The following is a 25,620-nucleotide window of genomic DNA, read 5'->3' on the forward strand; positions in this document are numbered from 1 at the left end:
TTTGACATTTTCGCGTTCCGCGGAGAGCGCGAAAATGTCAAAATTTCCGGTTTCCGCAGCTTGGCGATAATTTGTTTCTTGCTCGCGCTGTAAAATAATACATTCTCGCGCGCGCGCGATCGCCTGACCTGAATCCCTGCGTTCGCCGACAAGTTTTCTTGATCCGGTCGCGTTCTCCATGAGATGTTGTATTGTTTTTAGCCATTTGCGCTGTCTCGCGACAGTTCGCGCCCGCAGTGACGTCATGCGTCGCGCGATCACGTCTTTCTTCTCGCAATCATGCCCCGCGAGACAACTCAAAACAAGATGGCCGCGCCCGCAAGCAACCACATGGGTAAGTTGGCGACCCGCAACCATGCAGAAAATCTCGCGAACATGCGGGAAAAAAACTTCCGGATCTTCGCGATATTTCCGCTTGGTGCGATAATTTTAAACATTTTTGCGATAATTTGCGAAAGTTAATTTCGCAAATTCCGCCCACCCCTAGAGTAGCAGCCCTCAGGGATTGGTTGGTGTTGGCAACAACTACAACAGTGCTAATCGGATCACACACAGAGATTCAATCATAAAGGGTCCATGACTTGTGTTGCACTGAGGTAGGGGCACCAGAGATGAGCGTGCTGATGTGAAGAAATTGTTAATGTCCCTTCGGGATACTCCTGCTGCATGAGATGACATTGTTGCATCCGGTGTCTACAGCACGAAAGTCAATAATAAAGGGTCCATGAGTTGTGATGCACAGAGTTAGTGGCACCTGAAGAGCTCAGAGTGTGCGCAGCCAGCGATGATGGCATGTCCTTGCAGGACAGGATTGGATTGGATATGTGTGAGACCTGCTGACCACAGTGTAGGCCAGAGGCAGCGGTCAGCAAGGACCTACAATCACGTGGTGTTGACTTGTGGTGCACTGAGTTAGTGTCGACAGTGGCGGTCAGCGTGTGCGCAGCCAGCGATGATACGTAGTTCGGGTGGGCCACACTGGGAGCAATGTCTTTTGCCTAATGAATTCTGCGTCAATAAGGCCACATGGGGTGACTTGTGGTGCACTGAGTTAGTGGCATCAGAAGCATTCAGCGTGTGCACAGCCAGTGATGATGCGTGGTGCAGGCGGGCCACACTGGGAGCAATGTCTGTTGCCTACTGGACTTTTTGTCACCTCCTCTTGACAAAATCCGAGGACATAGAGTACAATTCTCTATGCAATTAATAAATAAATACTCAATTAAAATTTTGAGCTCTGCTGACCGCAGTGTAGGCGTATGGAACAAAAGATGAAATATGTATGGAATACATTGTTGGAATGTGTAGGTTTCAGGGACATTATAGTTAGTTGCCTACTGGACTCTGACATTAATGAATCTAGACTGAATTTGAATTGTGACCCTGCTTATCGCAGTGTAGGCCGTAGGTAGCGGTCAGCAAGGGCCCACAGGCACGTGGCATAGAGTTGAGCTGCACAGTTAATGGCACATGAAGCACTCAGCGTGTGCACAGCCAGCGATGATGCGTGGTCTGGCCGGGCCGCATTGGGAGCAGTGTCTGTTGCCTACTGAACTCTGCAATTAATGAATCAAGACTCAATTTTAATTGTGAGCCCTGCTGACCGCAGTGTAGGCCGGAGGCAGCGGTCAGCAAGGGCTCACAACCACGTGACGTTGACTTGAGATGCACAGATTGGGAGCATTTGGTCTTCTTAACCGATTAAACTTTTTTACACAATTTGCTATGGCACTAATCTTGAATTGTGAGCCCTGCTGAGCGCAGTGTAGGCCGAAGGCAGCAGTCAGCAAGGGCCCACAGCCACATGGCATTGACTTGAGCTACATAGAGTTAGTGGTACGTGAAGCAATCAGCGTGTGCGCAGCAAGCGATGATGCGTGGTCTGGTAGGCCGCACTGGTAGCAATGTCTTTTGCCTAATGAATTCTGCCTTAATAAGGCTACGTGGCGATGACTGATGCTGCACTGAGTTAGTGGCACCTGAAACATTCAGCGTGTGTGCAGCCTGCGGTGATGGGTGGTCTGGCCGGCCGCACTGGTAGCAATGTTTTTCACCTAATTAATTCTGCCTTAATATGACTACGTGGCGATGACTTGTGGTGCAGTGAGATACTGGCACCTGAAGCACTCAGCATGTGCGCAGCCAGCAATGATGCGTGGTCCGAGCGGGCCGCACTGGTAGCGATGTCTTTTGTCTAGTGAATTCTGCCTTAATAAGGCTACATGGCAATGACTTGTGGTGCACTGAGTAAGTGGCACATGAAGCACTCAGCGTATGCGCAGCCTGCATTGATGCGTGGTCTGGGTGGACCACACTGGGAGCAATGTCTTTTGCCTAATGAATTGTGCCTTAATAAGGCTACGTGGTGATAACTTGTGGTGCACTGAGATAGTGGTACCTGAAGCACTCAGCGTGTGCGCAGCCAGCGAAGATGCGTGGTCCAGGCGGGCCACACTGGTTGCAATGTCTGTTGCCTACAGGACTGCATCATCTGCAATCGCAAATCTATCTGAATTGTCAGCCCTGCTAACCGAAGTATAGGCCGGAGGCAGCGGTCATCAAGGGCCAACCGCCACGTGGTGTTCACTTGAGCTGCACAGAGTTGGTGGTACCTGAAGCCCTCAGCATGTGCGCAGCCAGCGAGGTTGCATGGTCCAGGCGGGCCGCACTGGTAGCAATGTCTTTTGCCTAATAAATTCTTCATCAATAAGGCCACGTGGCTGTAACTTGTGGTGCACTGAGTTAGTGGCACCTGAAGCATTCAGCGTGTACACAGCCATCGATGATGCGTGGTCTGGGCAGGCCGCACTTGTAGCAATGTCTTTTGTCTAATGAATTCTGCGTCAATAAGGCCACGTGGCGGTGACTTGTGGTACACTGAGTTAGTGGCACCTGAAGCACTCACCGTGTGCGCAGCTTGCGATGATGCGTGGTCTGGGCGGGCCGCACTGTGAGCAATGTCTCTTGCCTACTGGACTGCGTCATCTGCAATCAAGACTCGATCTGAATTGTGAGCCCTGCTGTCCGTAGTGTGCATCAAAGGCATTAGTCTGTAAAGGCATAAATCTGCGGTGCTGTGCTGCTGGGTTTGCATGGGGGCCTGTGTGGAGGAGGCCCGCGGTCATGGTGGCGGCCCCGTGGCAGGGTGAGGGCCACCGCTCTGGAAGATGCGTTGGCCTTCACAGAAGTGAACAAAGCCCAGAGCCTCGGCCTATTTCTTTACACTCCTGCACTGGAGTGGCGTATGTTGGACCAGCCCACTCCGCTTCCGGTTCTGCTTGCAGGGGGAGACTGTTGTGTGCAGATTTAGATTCCATATATAGGTTTCCCGATTTATGCCGTTATATAGGTACAATTCACATTGCCCTTATATGGACATAGAAATCCGGCCCTTATTTAGACATTGTCCGTACAAACCAAATACACGCATGGCCACCCACATCTGTCCATAAACGTCACAACAAATTCTTGGAAAACCAGACCCTTAAGCCTTTAGGAATTTCCCTCAGCTTGAATATTGATTTCTCCAAGAACTCATTAAGTATGCATGAACATCTATTCCTTAGGGGTGCATTCATGATGTTCCTCTGGCCAACCTTTACGTCGATACTGGCATTCCTAGACACCTTCAAGGTATAATTATACCAGCACTTGCCCTGGCAAATTGTGGTTCCCGGAAAATTTGATCCTACCCAGACTACGCGGTTTGCCACGGCAAATTTGGAAGGCGATCGAGTTCCGGCCTGATGCACTGACCTAACACTGCCATGCTCCTCACAGATAATCCACCTCCAGTGCTCTCTGACTTCCCTTGCGGGGGGTTAGACTATCGAGTCCAGAAAAGAGATTCCAACCTGTCTCATTCTAAGGTATGGAGCTGACTAGAACTTAGAGAAACTTTTGGCAACTCTTGGCTAACCTAAAATATAGCTAGCTACACTTTAGAAATCGCACCTACTTCAAACCTCGTACTGCACTTAGGTTAGGTACACTGGGGTAGAACAATTTAGAAGCATCAGATGAGTATCACATTTTAGCTTATGTTATTTATGTATGTATTTTGATTGTATGTCATAGCTACAAGCCATGCTATTGCAGTATTATTTTATCTTACGGCTAACCTTGTACATATTGTACTTCGCAGTCTATCTTATGATTGTAGCAATTCATATCTCTTGCATGAGAAAGTAGACTGTTCAATAAACCCTTTTATTGAAACGCCCGTCTCTCTATTTCTGTGCAACTCTGTAGAAACGAAGCATGCACGATTGACTGAGTGAAACTGTTATCTATTGTTTCCACGATTCTGAGACTGTTCCGATTCTAAAAGGAAACAAAGATGTCATGTTTATGCGGTTGTCAGAGACTAATCCCTTCCTATATATTTATAGAAGTTTCTAGTGACCTCTGAGTTAGCTGGCACACACAAGTAATTAAGTTTAATATACTCGATAGAGACATACTGACATAAGTCCTATGTCAAATCTATAGTGTATGTTATTCCAATGCTCAGAGCATATCAGGGATATAGGAACTGTTGCAGGGATTCTGCGCATGCACAGAACTATGCGCAGGAACCCAGGACCTCGGTGAATTGTGGTGTACCAAAAACTCGCCTCAGAACCCAGAGCCCCTTATCCGACCAGCATCAGTGTCCCATTCGTTATCCGATTTTATCTCGGCGGTCCCAATGTATAGACACCCCAGAACAAGCCACTTAGTGTATTCTCAGGAATGGTGGGAATCAGAAATACCTGTTCGTAATTATTCTCATATCAGTCCACAACAAGAGTAAACAGAGACACGGTAATGTTTAAAGAGTATATTTTATATACCTCGTGTCCTAAGATGCAGTACTTTAGCTAACATAAGCAGACAAATGATTAAAATCAAAACCATCAGCATAGTTACAATACCATAGAAAATAAAAGGAGAAATCATAATAAAATGACAGTGGATGACAGCCACCTTCCTTTCGCTAGTAAACTAATATTATTATTATTAGACTAATAGAAGGTCTCTAGGCTTGAATGGGGAACCCCATACCGTAAAGATGAGCTTAGTGGAATCACATCACAGGATCAGGTATACTCTGCTCCTGGGAAAGCTCTTCTTCCGAATGTGTATGAAGCATGCAGTCTGCAATATTAAAAGCACTCGACTTTCAGGTTCTTGCAGCTGCGTGCGTGTTATGGCTAAATAGTGGGCCGATCAACCTGAACCCAAAAACATGCACCGTCTAGCGGCCCAGACTGTTGCTTTACACAATGTTCAGACCAAGGTCGCCGCTCACTGTTAGGGATGTGAACAACAGACAGTTCTCATGTGAAGCAAAGGCGAGCAAGCATTTCTCAAACAATAACATGTAACTGCAGTGTCGTGTGCAAAAGCAGCAAAAGTGGCAAGATGGCTTTCTAACATCCAACGCGGTTGTGCTAACTTAGCAATGTACATATATAAATAGCAGTCCTCACTACAGAACTACACTACAGGACGACACAGCTACATGACTGAGATCTTCCCCACTGCCTGAGGTAACATGGTTGCATCCACTGTCCACAACAGTACAAGCACCAGCAGTATATTACAAATGGAGAGGTCTGTGCTCTGCATAGTGAGGTCTGTGCAGCACATTACCGCTACACTTGGCATTGTTTGCATTTTTATTGATGGGTGACTTGCCTCCTTCACACATACTTGGTTCCCACTTCTCCCAACATTCAGCTATTGTGTGGCTGAGGGGCCATGCATTTTTGGGAAGGTCTGCTGTTCTGTTCTGCGCTGCCTCGGTGGTAGTGGGAGGGGGGTGGTCTGAGGGGAAGGTCCTAGGCGTAGTGGCAGTGTGTGTTGTGGCCTTCTTGGGTGTTGGAGCTGCATGGTCAGTACCTCTATGACATGTGTTGGTCTTCGGATGTGGTTCAGGGCTGGGCTCCCTTTCATACAGTAGGTTGTCATCCTGCTTTTACACCAGTAAAAGGCAGATGTTAAATTCCTACTGCTAACGCAGCTTATCGCCTGTTTTTGGATCGCTTTGCAGATTTCGCTGGTTGATGAACATATCGGGAAGTTGTGTTTTCATGGGGTTTTTTTGCACGGGAACGCCTATTCTGCATATCATTAGCGTTACTTGTCGCTTTCATTGGTGGCAATGTTTTTTTGAGGAAGGTATCGCTGGAAAACTGGCGATATCGGCAGTTTAAACTAGGTTGAGAATGGGATGATAATTCTTTTGCTGCGGTAACGTGCAGATAACTCAGCGATAAGTTCTTGAGAATACACCCCATCATTTTTTTTAATTTTTTCGTCCAGACTTGTGCACCCAGCCGCTTAAAAAAAAAAAATAGTAATAATTTTTTGGCCCTGGGGCTTTTTGTGGGATCCCCTGAGCAGGCCTAGGGGGTGAGGGTGTTTGTACCCTGCCCACTTTTCTTGTTATTTCATCTTTTTTCTTGTGATTCGTATGTAGCTTCAACAAAGTCCTAATAAACACAAGAGCTCGTTTTAGAGTCACCCCATAACCCACCAGTTGGGACTTATCGCCAAGATATCGGCAGTCTAGCGCAGCCATTCTCAAGTTGGTGCACACTGCCACATTGCCCACAGGCTGATGGTACCAACACAGCGGACAATCAACATCGTTACACAGACAAAGCTGCTGGCTGTGCTGCACCTGTTCAGGCTGGACTGTTCCCATGAGGCACAGGGTCAGACTGATTTGCATATGGCCATGTCTGAACTGGGGTGGCAGAGTGGGCTAAAGAACGGTGGTGGATTAAACCCAGATCAGTTGACTGGGGGTGAGTGCTTGCTATGTTCAACACTCCGTCCATCATTTCCTTCGGTTTTGCTTTGTTCGCCATAAGTTGGAAGGGTATGCTCAGACGTGAGTCCCTTGCTCACTTTGCCACTGGATTCAAGCAAGCCTGGCTGAAGACGGCTGAAATGCCAGAAAACGGTCCTAGGAAGCTTGTTTCCGTTCCAGGGAAGACATGGCTTGGCAGTTCGGGCTGGACTGTTCCCATGAGGCACAGGGACAGACTGATTTGCATATGGCCATGTCTGAACTGGGGTGGCAGAGTGGGCTAAAGAACGGTGGTGGATTAAACCCAGATCAGTTGATTGGGGGTGAGTGCTTGAAATGTTCAACACTCCGTCCATCATTTCCTATGGTTTTGCTTTGTTCGCCATAAGTTGGCAGGGTATGCTCAGACGTTAGTCCTTTGCTCACTTTGCCACTGGATTCAAGCAAGCCTGGCTGAAGACGGCTGAAATGCCAAAAACCGGTCCTAGGAAGCCTGTTTCCGGTCCAGGGAAGACATGGCTCTGCAGTTCGGGCTGGACTGTTCCCATGAGGCACAGGGTCAGACTGATTTGCATATGGTCATTTCTGAATTGGGGTGGCAGAGTGGGCTAAAGAACGATGATGGATTAAACCCAGATCAGTTGACTGGGGGTGAGTGCTTGCAATGTTCAACACTCCGTCCATCATTTCCTTTGGTTTTTGCTTTGTTCGCCATAAGTTGGCAGGGTATGCTCAGACGTGAATCTCTTGCTCACTTTGCCACTGGATTCAAACAAGCCTGGCTGAAGACGGCTGAAATGCCAGAAACCGGTCCTAGGAAGCTTGTTTCCGGTCCAGGGAAGACATGGCTTGGCAGTTCGGGCTGGACTGTTCCCATGAGGCACAGGGTCAGACTGATTTGCATATGGCCATGTCTGAACTGTGGTGGCAGAGTGGGCTAAAGAATGATGATGGATTAAACCCAGATCAGTTGACTGGGGGTGAGTGCTTGCAATGTTCAACACTCCATCCATCATTTCCTTTGGTTTTTGCAGTATTTTATATTCAGGAATATGGGGAAAATAGTATTATCTTTGACCTGCATAGAAACTGGTGGTATTTTCAACAAACCCACATCTGTATCACTTGTGGTCCATAGTGTGGGTGGTACCTCAGCATATTTGGCTGGGAGAGGTGCTTCCTGAGACAAACACTGTTTAATACTCACATCTGGACCCATGGTAATATAAACACCAGCAGGGGAGCAATAAATAGTAACATGTAACTTCTTCAATAAGTCCAAACCCATCAAATTGTCACCACAATTATGGAGATTCCACAGTGAAAGGACCAACAGTTAGTGCACGGGGGCATGAAATAGGGCTGACAACCGGTACACCTGAAAAACCTACCAAAACATTATTTTGGCCAGACAGAGCCGCCCCAGGGAACATATGTCGCGAAACAGAACTTTTTGTCGCACCTGTATCCAGCAAATATTCCTTAGTCGAACCTTGCAAATCTGCTGTGACATAAGGACAACGCTGATCCAGAGGTATCTGATCTGGTCCCCCACCCTGTCCTTGGCTGTCGTAACAATAAGACATACCTGTCACATCATCCGCATCATAATCATCATGATAATACTGCCCATCTCTAGGGTCATCAAAATAATTATTGTCAGAGCGGCCCATAGGAGCCGCAACATTCTGATTTCTGTCGGTCCCACGGCCTCTACCACCAGAACAACTTCCTCTAGGGGACAAAACCTTCTGTAAGAACACAGGGCAATGGCTACACCAATGTCCTTCCTCCTTACAATACGCACACTGATTTTGTCCCAAAGGTGTCGTTGAAGGCTGCCTAGTACGTGGCAGTTGTTAAGAAGGACCTCCCCGTCCCCTATTATTTCCCCAAAATGCCTGTTGCAACAACGCTTTTGGCTTTAAATCCTTGTGCTTTTAATCAGTTTTATCCTTCTCCTGATCTCAATGCTCATAATATTGAGCCATATTCAGGATAACAGAGGGAGAAGTACTTTCATACGCCTGCAAATGAGTAATTATTTCAGGAAAAAGGTTAGTAACAAACCTGTCAACAAACAAACGATCTCCCTGCCCATTGTAATTCAAAAACGTATCTTCAAACCTAGTGAAAAAATCAGATACACTCTCATCCTTCGACAAGCCATCAATCTTTCCCATCTTACTTGCTTCGTTGGAATAAGGGTATGCATATATGTAATACTACGACCAGGCAAGGCGAGTATCTCTGCACGTGACTTATCTCCTGGCTTTCTTTCTTGATCCCATCCCTTAATCACATCCCATGTGCCACCCAACTTGCCAACATGATCTTGGATATGCACCTGCCGCCAAATATCAACCGGAACGAGAAGACCAAAAAACATTTCAATACCAGCAGGATTCATTACAGTAGAAGAGGCAGCTTCTGTTAATTCCTTATATTAAACTGTGGGATTTTTCCTAGGATTGGACAGAGTTGCCTTAAGGGCTAAAACCTCACTTTTTTTCCATGGAGTATAAACCCATTGCTCCTGAAAGCGGGCAGCTATGGCCGGTCTACTGACCAGACTGAGCTGGTCCGTTAACTCAGGTATTTCCGGATGATAAATCGGGTGAACTTCATGCATAGTGAACTGAGTTATTTGAGCTCTTATTATACAACCAACCTCTATAAGAAACTATGGTAGTAACATTACCAAACACCTGTCCCGGTTCCAAATCAGTAACATAAGCACGGTCTCTAATGTCAAATAATACTTGAGGAGCCTCTGACCCAATGTGTGTATGCCAAAGATCAATCAATATAGCATACATACGTTGAAGAGCATGTTGCTGTAAAAAGGGCTCAAAATCACGTATAACTCGCCAAATATCTTCCACACTATAAACTGCATTACGAGCCCACCGCATGGCCTGACTCGCTATTGTCCTCTTCTATTCCTCCCCTATTTCAGATCGCATCAATGGACCCATTTGTTCCCTAACTCTCATCAAACCCCTGTCCTCAAAACCACGTACAAGGGTATCAGTATCTGAAAGCATCGGCGGATGAATACCCTCAGGAGGAAGGGTAATAGGAGTAGTAGGTAGAACTGTATTCAATGGTTGCACCAGATGTGAAAGAACAAAGGACACAAGAGTTGGGGCAGTGGGTGTAATAGAGGTCACAGTCGTCAAGGATGGCGAAGGGGGAAAAAGAGTAGGGGGTATGGTAACAGCAGCTGTGGGTACAACGGTTGTAGATACAGGGACAACTACAACAGACAAGGCAGACTGCTGTGTCTGCAAAGAGACAACAGGGTATATACTCTGCGGGGCATTATGAGGCAGGGTCGCGTATCTAACAACTCCTCTACAGAAGTGTAATTTTCCTCACTGTCCAGAAAAGACTTGTCAATGTGCAACCAAAATCTCCTATCCTCACATTCAATTCCTTCTGTTTTTCTCTATCATATGCTACAGCTTTCTGCGTCAATGTCTGTAATCTCCCTTTCCATGCCTTTAACCACCTTTGCTTAGCCTCCTTCTGCCAATTTCGTAGAGAGTCAAACATCGACTGTCTACTTTTTCTCTTGAACAACTGTTCCTGTAAAAAGCCAATGTTCTGTTCATCAAAAGAGCCTGTCAAAGGACACTGTAACTCGGCATTGTCGCTGGTATATTTGTGTCATAATGTAGTAGACATAATAGGGCCAGGGCCATGTATCACATACATATCAAAATTAGGTGTAAGCTGAACTTCTTCCATCCGAGCATCTGCAGAACAACAACAACAACACAAATTCCAAAACTTGCTAAGGCCAGGCATTGCAAAAGAAAAACAAAATCGTTATTGTTAAATGTTTGCAAACACTTTTTATCGAGAAAGTCCTTAGACCGTACCAAACTCAAACCCAAATGGTACCATATCCACAAAGAACCAAAACAAACTCACCTGATATCAGTAGTACAAACGAACTGGTTCTCCACTGCCGACTCCTCAGACCAAACAGTCAGATCAAGGGTTTCACCATTCAGGACTCCAGTTGGGATGACCACTGGGAGAAGCACGGTCTGGCAGGACAGAAGGGACAGCTGCGAGTAACAGAAACTCTTCGTGCAAGGATCCCTGAGCCATCAGTCTGACCCGACGGTGCCCTTGTCCTCCCCCTGTCTGCGGCAAAAGGATGGAACAATCACCTGAAGGAGTCCACGTTCGGACGCCAACTGAAGGAAGTGACCCACTTGGGGCCACCTGCGTCTCCTCAGACCACCTCTTAGCCTTCCATACCAAATGAAGAGACGGAAGATTCAGTGGAGAATATCCCAATAATTGTTTTATTCAGATGTAGTCAGAGTGGAGCCCCGTCTGCACAGTCTTGAGGTACAGAGGGAGCTGGAATCATGGAGATACATTATGTGCGTGTCATAGCTGAGCAAAGACACGCCTACAATGACATTTTCCAGGCAGATGCAGTTGGGCAATGAAATAGAAAAAATAGGTTTCGGTTTTTGCATCTCACACAACCTAGCCCAGTCCAAGGTCATTTCACCCTGTGCCCACCACCAGACGAGTGGGAGAGGGCCTCTACCTAGTGAGAAAGGTATGCACTAATATGAACACTCTATTCATCACTGAAGCAAAACCTAACTTTCAGAAGCAAAACTTGTCAGGAGCTTTTTCTCAGAAACAGCAAAGGATTAGTTTCAATCATGATTCAAAATGGTGCCTGAACAGAAAATGGAGCTGCGAATGCCAACTTATATAAGGCACTGCATAAGCAATCTCCAGTCTATTCTAACAATTGTACACAACTCCAATCTACGCCTGTCCTCTCTATGTTAATTCACTTTATGCTAGTCCACTCTGCGCCATTCCACTGTATACCACTCCACTATATGCTATTCCACTGTATGACACTCGACTGTATGCTACTCCACTCTATGTCACTCCAGTGTATGACACTACACTCTACTCCACTCCATTCTGCGCTATTCTATTGGACGTCACTCCACTGTATGCTGCTCCACTGTATGTTTTTGCACTCAACTCCATTTCAGTGAAAGCCACTTCAGTCTATACTACTTCACTGTATGCCACTGTACTGTATGGTACTCCATTATGCACTAGTCCACTTTACACCACTCCACTGTATGCTACTACACTATATACTATTGCCTTCTACCTCACACCACTGTATGCCACTCCACTCTATGCTACTCCACTCTACACTATTCCACTTTATGCCACTTCACTCTATGCTACTCCACTATACGCTATTCCACTTTATGCCATTCCACTCTATGCTACTCTGCTCTATGCTATTCCATTTTAGGCCAAGCTGGGTCCAAGACTGGTTTTGATTTGCATATGGTGGGTCCAAACTGGGGTGGAATAGTGAGAAAAAGAACAATGATTGATTGATTGATGAGAAACTTGTATAGCGCTGCTGTCGCCCTACGGGCATCCTGGCGCAATGGATTTAACCCAGATCGCTTGACTGGGGTGAAGGTTTGGTTTACTCAGCATTCCATCCATCATTTGTTGCTGTAGCACTTTTTGCCCTATGATGGCCTAGACGTGGGTCCCTTGCTTGCTGTGCCACTAGATTCAAGCTAGCTTGGCTGATGAGGGGTAACACCCCAAAACCAGTTCCAGAATGCTTGTTTCTGGTCCAGTGAGGATCTGGCTTGGCAGATCAGACTGGAATGTTCCCATGAAGGGCAGAGTCAAGACTGATTTGCATATGGCTAGGTTCAAATTGGGGTGGCGTAGTGAGCAAAAGAGCGAATGATTTTACTCAGATCTCTTGAGTGGGGAGTGAATGCGTGATTTACTCATCATTCTGTCCATCATTTGTTGCTGTAGCACTTTTTGCCCTAAGTGGGATGGGTTTGCCCAGACGTGTGTCTCTTGCTCGCTGTGCTACTGGATTCAACCTAGCCTGGCTGATGTGGGGTGAAACCCCGAAACTGGTCCCAGGATGCCTGTTTCCGGACCATGGAGGACCCAGTTTGGCAGTTAATGTTGGACTGTGACCATGAGGAGCAGGCTCAAGACTGATTTGCATATGGTGGAGTCCAAACTGGGGTGGTGCAGTGACCAAAAGAACAATGGATTTAACCCAGATCTCTTGACTGGGGGTGAATGTTTGATTTATTCAGCATTCCGTCGATCATTTGTTTCTGCAGCATTTATGAGATATGGCACATTTCTGTCCTCTTCTACTAGCGCCAACAAAGGCACCCTTGTACCATGCTGCAAGGGTGTCTGCGTTGAAATCAGGTTGTTTTTGTGGGGGAATGATCACCTTCCTTCACAAAAAAAACACTTACACCACCCCTGGGAAGGCGAAAGCTTTTAACGCATTACCAGGTTTACAGCATGTTGCAAATCTGGGAATGTGTGAAATCCATCGGTATTACGTGGGAACACCCACCGTAACACCCATGGTATGCCTCGCCTTCGCAGTGTGAGGCAATGCAGCAACTTGAGCTGTGCTGCCTCACATCATATCTACGAGGCCATGAAAAGCCATGCAGGGTGGCCTTACGTGGCCTTGAAGATATGATGGGGAGGTGTGTGCCACCAGAGCATCATTAAAAGTTATGATTCGGCGGCGCAGGCCTCTTGTAAATGAGGCCCTCAATATGTAATGGCCATTTTTAGCAATGGCATTTTTTCCTCTGATTTTCATTTCCATACTCATGTACTTCAGCCAATTCTCAAGGCATTTTACTTCACTTTTTTGAGGGAAACAAACGTCCTCGTCTGTTCATATTCTGAGGGCTATTTAAAAACTGACATCTGTGTAGTGATGGACACACTACATCGCATATAACAAGGGCCCTAAATAGAGACACCACAAAGGAAACACCATGCATAATTCAAATCGAAAAGTTAAGAATTTAGGGAATTTTATACATGTTAATAAAAGGCACTAACGTTTCTGTCTATAATGTGAAGTTTTAGAAAATGACAGATTAAACAGTACAGCAGAATAAAAAGTTAACGAAGTTGCATTTTAGATCTATTAAAAAAACAATAAATAGAATTCTAACAGAGAACGAGCATTGTGGAAAAGAAACAATGGGAATGTAATGAATCGGTAGGTATTAACTATATCTTCAAATGACAAAATAATGCAGTGATAATTCACGCCAAGAGCTTAACTAGGAAAGAGAAGGTTTATGAATTGTCTGTTATGGTTGAGGTAATGAAATTCACGTTGGCTTCATCTTCCGAAAGGAAAGGAAATCGTGAGCAAAACCACAACATGTGTGAATCGTACGTTTCTATGAAAAGAGAGGGCTTCAGGAGTAGATTTTCTATGATATGCAGTAAATGTGAACCAGCTTGTAAATCTTTAGTTCTAGTATTGAGGACATTTGGAATGTAGAATTGTGTGAACTAAGCAGGCTAGTTGTATATATGCACATGCCCTCAATGAAGAGATGAGCACTAATTTAATTGTCAAATTGTGTCACATAATCTGAGCAAAATGGATACACATTAAGATAAACAAATGCTGAAGGTTATATTTAGCATCATTTAAATTATTTGTCATGGGGACCATTTAATACACAAGTAGATGAAATGTGTTGAACAAAAAACATGCTATGTGCCCATTTTCATCATTGCATCTAATGTCAAGGCCATAAGTGGACTAGAGAAGCAGTTGGACAATTTTACTTAGACAACTTTCTAAATGTCCCTTTATTCAAATGGGAGTGAGACAAAAGTACCTTCCAAAGTGCATCCACATCCATGGATTGGCTAAGTGGGTGTTAATTTTCAAGAAATCCTGTAAGCTGGAATACGTGTTGTCAAGGGGCAAAGAGAGGTAGAAGTATCTTGTGGTCTGTTCTCTTCTTGACAGTCCTTTAAAGGCTGTGTTCTTCTAACTGGCAATGGTCACAGTCGCATGAGAATATTACTGCATGATATTGAATGTTCTTCTAGCTCTTTAAAAATAATTGGCAAAGTGGATATTTGTAAAACAAGTTTGCATTCAGATCTGATGGACTGAAGCAGGCAATTTTTCATTAGGATTTAATTAACTTCTCTTTTATTGGATAGATCATCTTCATGAATACTCGTTTAAATAAGTTAATTATGCCCTGTCGGTGATAAGGTAGACACCATCTGGATGATCTTCACTTCCTTTTTAGCTGGTATCACAAACACAATAATCAAAGAAAGAGGCCAATAGTTTGTCACAGTTTTAGAGAATCCATGTTATATAAATAAATACGAGTATTTATCTTATATGGACCACATATCTTTCGAGTGTAGAATAGGTTAAGCAACTGATGACAAAATGCCAACAACCTGGTTATCATTGCTACTTCCTTTATTTCTTGTGGGAAGATCAAAGTTGCACCATGTTTGAGGTTAAAAATATGTATTTTTAATAATTTATTAACAGTGTTTATGTTTAAAAAAATATATTTTGAAAATGTAAATAAATAGGAGCATATTTACAAGCCCTATTGCATCGCTCTTGAACCATGAAATGTGGTGTCAGAGCGATGCAACCAAAAACTAGATTAATAAAGCCATGTAAGGCCGCCTTATGTGGTCATGTGTTGCCTCATAAATCTTGAATAAACCAACGGAGTGGAAATCGTACCAGGAATGAACCCGACCGACCCGAACCCACGATGTCCGATCAGCGCAGTAGGATGCAATGCATGTAAACCCAGACTGACTTGCACGGAGCCCAAGTCGCATGACCGACATGCACAGAAAACAGGGACCTGAAGCAATAGAGATCTCCGCGACCAACGCGTATGAAACACAGAAGAAAGTCAGCTTGAACGACCCGGAGAAGCCCGCATGAGCCAACATCAGCGTCCGTCTCGGTCAGAAGAACGTCTCCTTCATGCCTAGAAAACCCAAAGAAAAAATACAAAAAAAAGGACCAAACTAGCAATGACAAAGTCAATAAATATCAACAAAAAAAAACTTGGAACAAAGACACACCCACAACTGCACCTATATAAAGGACATCAATCACTACCATGATCCTTTGCAGCAGAAAACACCATCACACAGCAACCACAGACACACTCACAACTCACCCATCACACAACTTTCACAACATTAGCTTCTCACCAAAAGCACCCACACATAAAGCTAGCAAAACCGACACTCACCCACCCTCACCTGCACTCTCACACACACATCACTCACCACCACCACCCATCACCATGCCCCCAAAGAAGAATACAAAGTTCACAGATAGTGAGTTAGAAGTGTTGGTAGATGAGATCATCAGAGCAGAGCCATATTTGATTGGTACATTGGTCCAAAGGACCCCCATGTCACAGAAAACAAAGATATGGGCGAGGATTGTAGACAAGGTGAATGCACGAGCACCAACGTTGCGCACAAAGGATGACATCCAGAACAGTTGGTATGACGTGCGCAGGAGGGTCAAGAAACTCATCGAGAAAGATCACGCCTTGAGTCAGCGCACTGGCGGTGGCCCTTCTGCCAAACCAGTATACTTCAGGTCCTGGGAGGAGAAGGTGCAGGACATCCTACCACCAGAGAGCGTCCATGGTCTAGCAGACATACCAGAGCCTGGTGAGTACACAACCAACATACTCAATATTGTGTGGCAAGGGGACAGTGAAACCATGCACCGTTAGCAAAGCCACAGTAACCAATAAATAATCATCTCAAGATGTGTATGCTAGTCAGACAAACACAATACCTGCTATCTCATAGTGACTTGTAACTGTGTCATGACATGTACTAACCTACCAACAAAAAGAGCAAGGCAGTGGCACAAAGCCAAATAAACACTGTCAGACAGTTTGCCACCACAAACACACTACCTCACAGTGCAGCTGACTGACAGGAAGGAATAGTGGGTAGGCAGGTGAAGTGAGTGTATCCAAAAGCATGATGATGTTTGTAGTCACAGATAATGCTCCCCCTCCAAATTGGCCCATCAAGACCTCTCTGAACCATGCCCACATCACAGGGAGTGGAAAATGACTGACAAGATGGCTGACACTGGGTCCTGCTGTGGGGAGCACAAGGCCCTGGTAGGGGTTGTGCGCAAATCAGAAGCAGGACACCACTGACTGACATCCTGAAAGACAACTTGCATGCCGTCCAATGGAAGCACGTTTCATGGTGGGATGTCTGGCCGGGTGGGAAGGAGGACTGACAGCTCTGACCATACTTACCAGCATGTGGAGACACACACACCCCTCAACACAACCTCCACACAACTCACTGGATAGAATGCATTAACTCACACTGTAGTGAAATATCACCCAAAGATGCACCGCACTGGGTGCTGCTGTGTGAAGCACAGGGGCTCTCTTTGGACTTGTAGCCAAACAAACACCAGGACTTCACAGTCAGCCATCTTGCCATTGCTGTCACACTCCCTCACAGGGAAGCAGAGTCAAAAGGAAGGAAATATGGGCATGCTAGGAAGGGGGGTGTAACCAAAAGCATGATGGGAGTTGCAGTCATAGACATTCCCCACCCACCCACATGGCCCAGCAAGCTCACACTGAACCATGCTCGCCTCACAGGGAGTGGGAATGGACTGACAAGATGTCTGACACTGGGCTCTGTTGTGGGAGCACAAGGCCATGCTGGGAACTGTGCACCAACAAACACCAGGACCGCACAGTCAGCCATCTTGCCGTTGCTGTCACACCCCCTCACAGGGAACCAGAGTCAAACGGAAGGAAGTATGGGCATGCTGGGAAGGGGGGGTGTAGCAAAATGCATGATGGGAGTTGCAGTCACAGACATTCCCCACCCACCCACATGGCCCAGAAAGCTCACACTGAGCCATGCTCACCTCACAGGGAGTGGGAATGGACTGACAAGATGTCTGACACTGGGCTCTGTTGTGGGGAGCACAAGGCCATGCAGGGAACTGGGCACCAACAAACACCAGGACTGCACTGACTGACATCCTGAAAGTTAACCTGCACCCACTGCAATGTTGGCATGCTTCATGACACGATAACTGGCCTGGGAGAGCAGGAGGTCCTGACTTGAAAACAAATAACACCAATGCTGGCCATACACACACCTTCTATGCTAAAACACATTCCACACGTGGTACCAGTCACTCACAAAGATGATTCCTGGGCAAGATGTCTGACACATGGGCCTGATAAATGATGTGGATGAAAATCACACATATGCACTGGCCAAACCAAAAACGGCCGCACAGACAGCCATTGCAACCATATGTTCAAACTCACTGTCTGTGGATGCAGTGTCCAGGGGTGCCCCCTGGCCTGCTGTGGAGGTGTGTCTTGCAGATGACAAATGTGGAGAGCTATATATAGTACATTGAATAAAACACTCAGGAAGTCACATATACATCATTGACAGGGGACATCTGACAGTGAATGGAATGGACACACCAATATAGCCGACACCATAGTATGGTCTCATTCACACTTGGTGCTGGTGTGAGCTGCATTCCACTCCTACATCGTGCTGCAACATATGCATCCTTCACACAACACACCACTCACTGACATAGACACTGTAGACACAAGGTCTAACCTGGACTGCATTAGAGGAGACATGCTACTCACAGCAGCCAAACTGCAACACACACACCACCGGCTCTCACTGTCATGAGCATTGAAAAGCCAGAGTGCTACCTTGCCAAATCCATGTTACCATGGAGAACATTGACAAGTCAAATCACATATGCTTGTACAAAACTCAGCACCAGACTCATTAATGATGGTGACATCATCACTTGTATGAAATCAGATGGGAACTAGGAACACTGTAAAAAAACACTTTCTCCAAAGAGATCACAGGCATACCGGACTGTGACCATGTCGTACCAATACACCAATGTGACACACAAAGACTAGCAAAATCTGCTACCACAAATGCCCCAATCTTACAATATCTCCTCAGTGAAATTGCACATGTGTCCTTGTTAAAGCTCAAATGTGTACAGGGATGACACACCTGTGTCAGCAACGTGATGGCCCTTGAGTAGTAATGGTCATGTACAGCCAAATTTATACATGAGCTGGGCATGCACACACTTTGACATGCACATTGAAATGTTTCATTTTGGCTGGACAATGTGCCACAACAATATCAATCTCTGTCCGTGACAACCTTGGACAAAGTAGTGTACAGGCACGCATCTTGACGTACAGTAGAAAATGTCATGTATGCGAACCATTGATGCCTGTAGAAACATAACTTACATTGTGTGTCTCTTCCAAACACAGGTGGTGCTGGGGACACAGCAGCAAATGAAGAGGAGTCCCTGTCCCAGACTCTGGTGGACCCTCGGCTCTCTGGTGTGGTTCCATCTCTGTCCTCTTCGGATGACGAAGAACAACCTGGCACCTCCGGTGTGAGTCATCATGCAGCACCAGCAGTACCAACATCTTCACCCCCTGTACCCACGCCTCCAGCATCTGCCAACAGACAGGGCACCCCCACCAACACGGACATACCAAGGTCACAGAACACCGACAGCACAGGGACACAGGACCCCCAGGAAGCTACGGACAACACCACCAGCCACACCTCCCAAGGGGGCCCATTGTCACCTTTGCGTGCCGCCGCAGGTCCTGCCCGTGTGGATAGGGGTGCTGGGAGGGGTGGTAGGCAGAGGGCGCACCTTGCAGAGGGGTCTGGACTACATGATGACTCCCAACTGGCACGCATAAGAGATGTGTACCAGGATAGCACCGGAGGATGCGGCCAGGTAGTGGGGATCCTCAAGGACATTCAACAGGAGCAGGCTGCCCATCATGCCCGCATGGAGGCAAAGTGGGATGCACTTACTGCGGTGCATCGGGACATACTCCAATGCCTCCGCCAGATAAGCACCAACATGTCCACACCTCCCTGTGTGGCCACAACATCGGTTGCCGCACCATCTGCCAGTGCTACAGGGAGGGAGGATGACTCTGGCAGAGAGTCCTCTGCACTGCAGACGCCTGCACCTGAGGATCCACCCCCCAAGAAGAAGAGGGGTCATCAGAATAAGGACAAGTGAGACGCAGATGTCCATGCACATCCCCCAGGGCCTCTAAACCTGTTCTGGACATGGTTCTTTGTGCGCAAACCATTCACCTTGTCGTATCTAACACAACTCGCCTACATGACATGGAGGGTTCATGTTGGTCCAATGTAGCAGATGACTGTGGACTTTACTGGACATTTCAGCTATCAACACTTCCAACTCTACTGTGAACTTTGGATTCAAAACCCAATGTACAGCACCCACCATCCTGTGCACTATCCTCACACATGTTTCTAAATAAACTCACCAGTACACTATACTTGCCTCTGTTGTGATTTCAACTTGTCATGTGTCATGGAGATGTTGATCTGCTAAACAACACAGTGCATGCCAAATACTACAACAATGTGATCACCGTTATGTGAGTGATGGTGATGTGAAGGAGACACACCACTACGGCACCACAACCATGGCCATGTAACTCATTCCACACAATGATGTTGACCTGCAATACATTGGAATGCACAGACACCACACCTATCCACAGTCAGTGGTAACAATCCCACAGGTGAGATAAGCAAATGTCAGTCAGATGTGGGAAGACAGACAACGCATCTAACAAAACATAGCACAGGTTCATTACACATTAGCAACATCTTTATTCCACAATAGTGGCAAGGTAATTGTATGTTACAGACGTGGACACACGTTCACAAAGTGTCGTAGAATTGAAGTCCAGGGGTGTGTGGCACATCACTTGATGGGAATTGACAACTTCCACACTGGAGTTGGATTCTGGGTGTCAGGGGTCATTGTTGAGCAAACAACAGGCAAAGCACCCTGGGAAGGACAGGCACAAGACACAGTCAAAAGCACAGCAGAACAGGAGATAAATGCAATACCCATGCACAAAACATGTCAAAATAAACCTACACAGAAAACAGTTAGCAGTTCGACATTATTGTGGAGTACAGACCACCTGAAAGGACACATCACTGCATGCATCCAGTCAAGTGGCACAGAGACACACTCAAACAGCAACAGAGCAGCCCCAACACATTTCAGGCTAACTCAATACATTGACATAACAACCCTGTATACTCACATTCAGGTGAAGAAGTTGTTGATGAGCTGTGTGCGGACATCACCCTCATCATCATCATCATCACTGGCATTGTGGCGGAGGTAGGTCATTGTCATCCTGGATGAGAGGCAACTTCTTCCGCACTGCCATGTTGTGTAGCATGCAGCATACAAGGATAATTTTGCGCACCTTTGCAGGGTCATATGGGAGGGCCCCTTCGGTCTTGTCCAGGCAGCGGAAGCGGATTTTCAGGAGACCAAATGTCCGCTCAATCAACCTCCTGCTCCGACCATGTACCTCATTGTAGCGCATCTCGGCTGGTGTCACAGGGTTCCTGAGGGGTGTCCGCAACCACGGCATGTTGGGGTATCCTGAGTCACCTACATACAAACAATTGAACAATTAGCTGAGTTCTGAAAGAGGGTGGAATACAACATAGCCAGACACACACAATGGATAACAGTCAGTACACACCGACAAGCCAGGCACGCTGGTCTGGCATCTGTGACATCAGCGTTGCAATGCGACTACTCCTCATGATGTAGGCATCATGCTCAGAACTGGGGAAACGTGCACACACATACCACCAGAGCATTGATGGAGTGGAAATGTTTCCTGTTCCGGTATGCCTGCTCATGTGCCCGGGGTGGTACCAGGGCCACATGTGTACCATCAATAGATCTGATGACGTTCGGCATCCTCCCCATTGTAGAAAAAGCATACTTTATTTCAGTGAGTTGACCTGGGCTAGGAAACTTGATGTACAGGTCAAGGAAATGCAACATCCCCTCCAAGACATCGCGTAGCACACGACTGAACATAGTTTGCAACATACCACCAGCTGTAGCCACAGTGTACTGGAAGGTACCAGTAGCAAAGAAGTGCAGGGCTGACATCACCTTCACCTCTGGGGTCAGTGCTGTAGGGTATGTCTGGCCAGGTTGCAGATTTGGCGCCAACTGCTCCGCCAACTCCTCAATCAGTGGCCTGGTGAAGCGGTACCGTCGGATGCAGTCGCGTTCCTGCATTGTTTCAAGGTCTGGGAACCATCTATGGACAGCTGGTGCCCTGCAGTACAGAGAGGAACAAAGGAAGATTGTTGATTCATCCACCCATGTGGCTATGACCAAGCAAAATATCACATGATACATCATGACAACACACAATGTACTGAGGTGTGTGATGTTGGGTATGGACACATATGTCACCTACATGCACATCACCTCACATCTCAAGTCCACATGTCTACATATGTTCCATGTAGTGCAATGGCCAATCATTGGGCTGTGTCACAGTACCTATGTACTGCTGTCACGTTCCAAACACACACCACAGTGACAAGTGAATCCTGATGTCTCCCGGGCATCACAGCTCTTTGACAAGCAGATACCCAGGGTCCCTGTATTGCCACATGGAGATTGGCATGACATGACGTATCATGTACAAGCCACAAACAGACCATGAGTCACCCAGGTAGTGGCCACTGTTGTCTCTGCAGGCCCTACATGGATGTCTTGTAGACACACACACACCATCAATGTTGATGCACAAACCACAAGGATGTTGAGACAGTCCCCCATTGGCACATTTGATCATCCACATCTGAGACACTACATGCACACAGACTGTGGGTCTACATCAGAATTGGGGCTATAGGTCTCACTGTGACTTACATACCATCACACCCTGGACTCATGGTGTATGTGACATGTCCTAGACATATCCAACCTGCAACTGTGTCCATGACTCAGGACCATAACTGTACAGTTGCACATCACAGTGGTAATGTGCACAACACACAAAGGATTCTGTCCCCATGAACACGTGCACAGCCTGGGAGTGGCTGCACAAAAGTACCACACAACCAACCACATTTTTGCCCACCAAAACACACAGGTAATGCAGCCTAACATGCCATGGGACACAGTGTAGTACAAAAGAGGGTGGTGATGACATTGTTCTGCATTCTGTCCATCAACTGTTGTTTTTGCATTTGTCACCCCGAGTGGGACGGGTATGCTCAGACGTGAGTCCCGTGCTCTCCATGCCACTGGAATCAAGCTATCCTGGCTGAAGAGGGGTGAAACTCCGAAACCGGTCCTAGGATGCTTGGTTCCAGTCCAGGGAGGACCTGGCTTGGCAGTTCGAGCTGGACTGTTCCCATGAGGCACAGGGTCAAGACTGATTTGCATATGGCTGGGTTCAAACTGGAATGGCATGGTGAGCAAAAAAACGATGGATTTAGGCCCAGATCTCTGTACTGGGGTGAATGTATGACATTGTTCTGCATTCTGTCCATCAACTGTTGTTTTTGCATTTGTCACCCCGAGTGGGACAGGTATGCTCAGACGTGAGTCCTGTGCTCTCCATGCCACTGGAATCAAGCTATCCTGGCTGAAGAGGGGTGAAACCCTGAAACCGGTCCTAGGATGCTTGGTTCCAGTCCAGGGAGGACCTGGCTTGGCAGTTCGGGCTGGACTGTTCCCATGAGGCACAGGGTCAAGACTGATTTGCATATGGCTGGGTTCAAACTGGAATGGCATGGTGAGCAAAAAAACTATGGATTTAGGCCCAGGTCTCTGTACTGGGGTGAATGTATGACATTGTTCTGCATTCTGTCCATCAACTGTTGTTTTTGCATTTGTCACCCCGAGTGGGACGGGTATGCTCAGACGTGAGTCCCGTGCTCTCCATGCCACTGGAATCAAGCTATCCTGGCTGAAGAGGGGTGAAACCCCGAAACCGGTCCTAGGATGCTTGGTTCCAGTCCAGGGAGGACCTGGCTTGGCAGTTCGGGCTGGACTGTTCCCATGAGTCACAGGGTCAAGACTGATTTGCATATGGCTGGGTTCAAACTGGAATGGCATGGTGAGCAAAAAAACGATGGATTTAGGCCCAGATCTCTGTACTGGGGTGAATGTATGACATTGTTCTGCATTCTGTCCATCAACTGTTGTTTTTGCATTTGTCACCCCGAGTGGGACGGGTATGCTCAGACGTGAGTCCCGTGCTCTCCATGCCACTGGAATCAAGCTATCCTGGCTGAAGAGGGGTGAAACCCCGAAACCGGTCCTAGGATGCTTGGTTCCAGTCCAGGGAGGACCTGGCTTGGCAGTTCGGGCTGGACTGTTCCCATGAGGCACAGGGTCAAGACTGATTTGCATATGGCTGTGTTCAAACTGGAATGGCATGGTGAGCAAAAAAACGATGGATTTAGGCCCAGATCTCTGTACTGGGGTGAATGTATGACATTGTTCTGCATTCTGTCCATCAACTGTTGTTTTTGCATTTGTCACCCGAGTGGGACGGGTATGCTCAGACGTGAGTCCTGTGCTCTCCATGCCACTGGAATCAAGCTATCCTGGCTGAAGAGGGGTGAAACCCCGAAACCGGTCCTAGGATGCTTGGTTCCAGTCCATGGAGGACCTGGCTTGGCAGTTCGGGCTGGACTGTTCCCATGAGGCACAGGGTCAAGACTGATTTGCATATGGCTGGGTTCAAACTGGAATGGCATGGTGAGCAAAAAAACGATGGATTTAGGCCCAGATCTCTGTACTGTGATGAATGTATGACATTGTTCTGCATTCTGTCCATCAACTGTTGTTTTTGCATTTGTCACCCCGAGTGGGACGGGTATGCTCAGACGTGAGTCCCGTGCTCTCCATGCCACTGGAATCAAGCTATCCTGGCTGAAGAGGGGTGAAACCCCGAAACCGGTCCTAGGATGCTTGGTTCCAGTCCAGGGAGGACCTGGCTTGGCAGTTTGGGCTGGACTGTTCCCATGAGGCACAGGGTGAAGACTGATTTGCATATGGCTGGGTTCAAACTGGAAAGGCATGGTGAGCAAAAAAACGATGGATTTAGGCCCAGATCTCTGTACTGGGGTGAATGTATGACATTGTTCTGCATTCTGTCCATCAACTGTTGTTTTTGCATTTGTCACCCCGAGTGGGACGGGTATGCTCAGACGTGAGTCCCGTGCTCTCCATGCCACTGGAATCAAGCTATCCTGGCTGAAGAGGGGTGAAACCCCGAAACCGGTCCTAGGATGCTTGGTTCCAGTCCAGGGAGGACCTGGCTTGGCAGTTCGGGCTGGACTGTTCCCATGAGGCACAGGGTCAAGACTGATTTGCATATGGCTAGGTTCAAACTGGAATGGCATGGTGAGCAAAAAAACAATGGATTTAGGCCCAGATCTCTGTACTGGGGTGAATGTATGGCATTGTTCTGCATTCTGTCCATCAACTGTTGTTTTTGCATTTGTCACCCCGAGTGGGACGGGTATGCTCAGACGTGAGTCCCGTGCTCTCCATGCCACTGGAATCAAGCTATCCTGGCACAAGAGTGGTGAAACCCCGAATCCGGTCCTAGGATGCTTGGTTCCAGACCAGGGAGGACCTGGCTTGGCAGTTCGGGTTGGACTGTTCCCATGAGGCACAGGGTCAAGACTGATTTGCATATGGCTGGGTTCAAACTGGAATGGCATGGTGAGCAAAAAAACGATGGATTTAGGCCCAGATCTCTGTACTGGGGTGAATGTATGACATTGTTCTGCATTCTGTCCATCAACTGTTGTTTTTGCATGGGACACAGTGTGGCACATGCTGTAGTGTGGTAGGTTCGCACCTGAGTCCCTGGCAAGTAATTGTGTGTGCAAGCCGTCAAAAAGTAACACCAATGTCAACCGACGCGGGTGACTATGCGTACGCATTGCACAGTTCAGGACCGAGCCGTGCGTATGCTTAGCCATTG

This window comes from Triturus cristatus, chromosome 6 (assembly GCF_964204655.1).
Source record: "Triturus cristatus chromosome 6, aTriCri1.1, whole genome shotgun sequence".
NCBI classification, from domain to species: domain Eukaryota; kingdom Metazoa; phylum Chordata; class Amphibia; order Caudata; family Salamandridae; genus Triturus; species Triturus cristatus.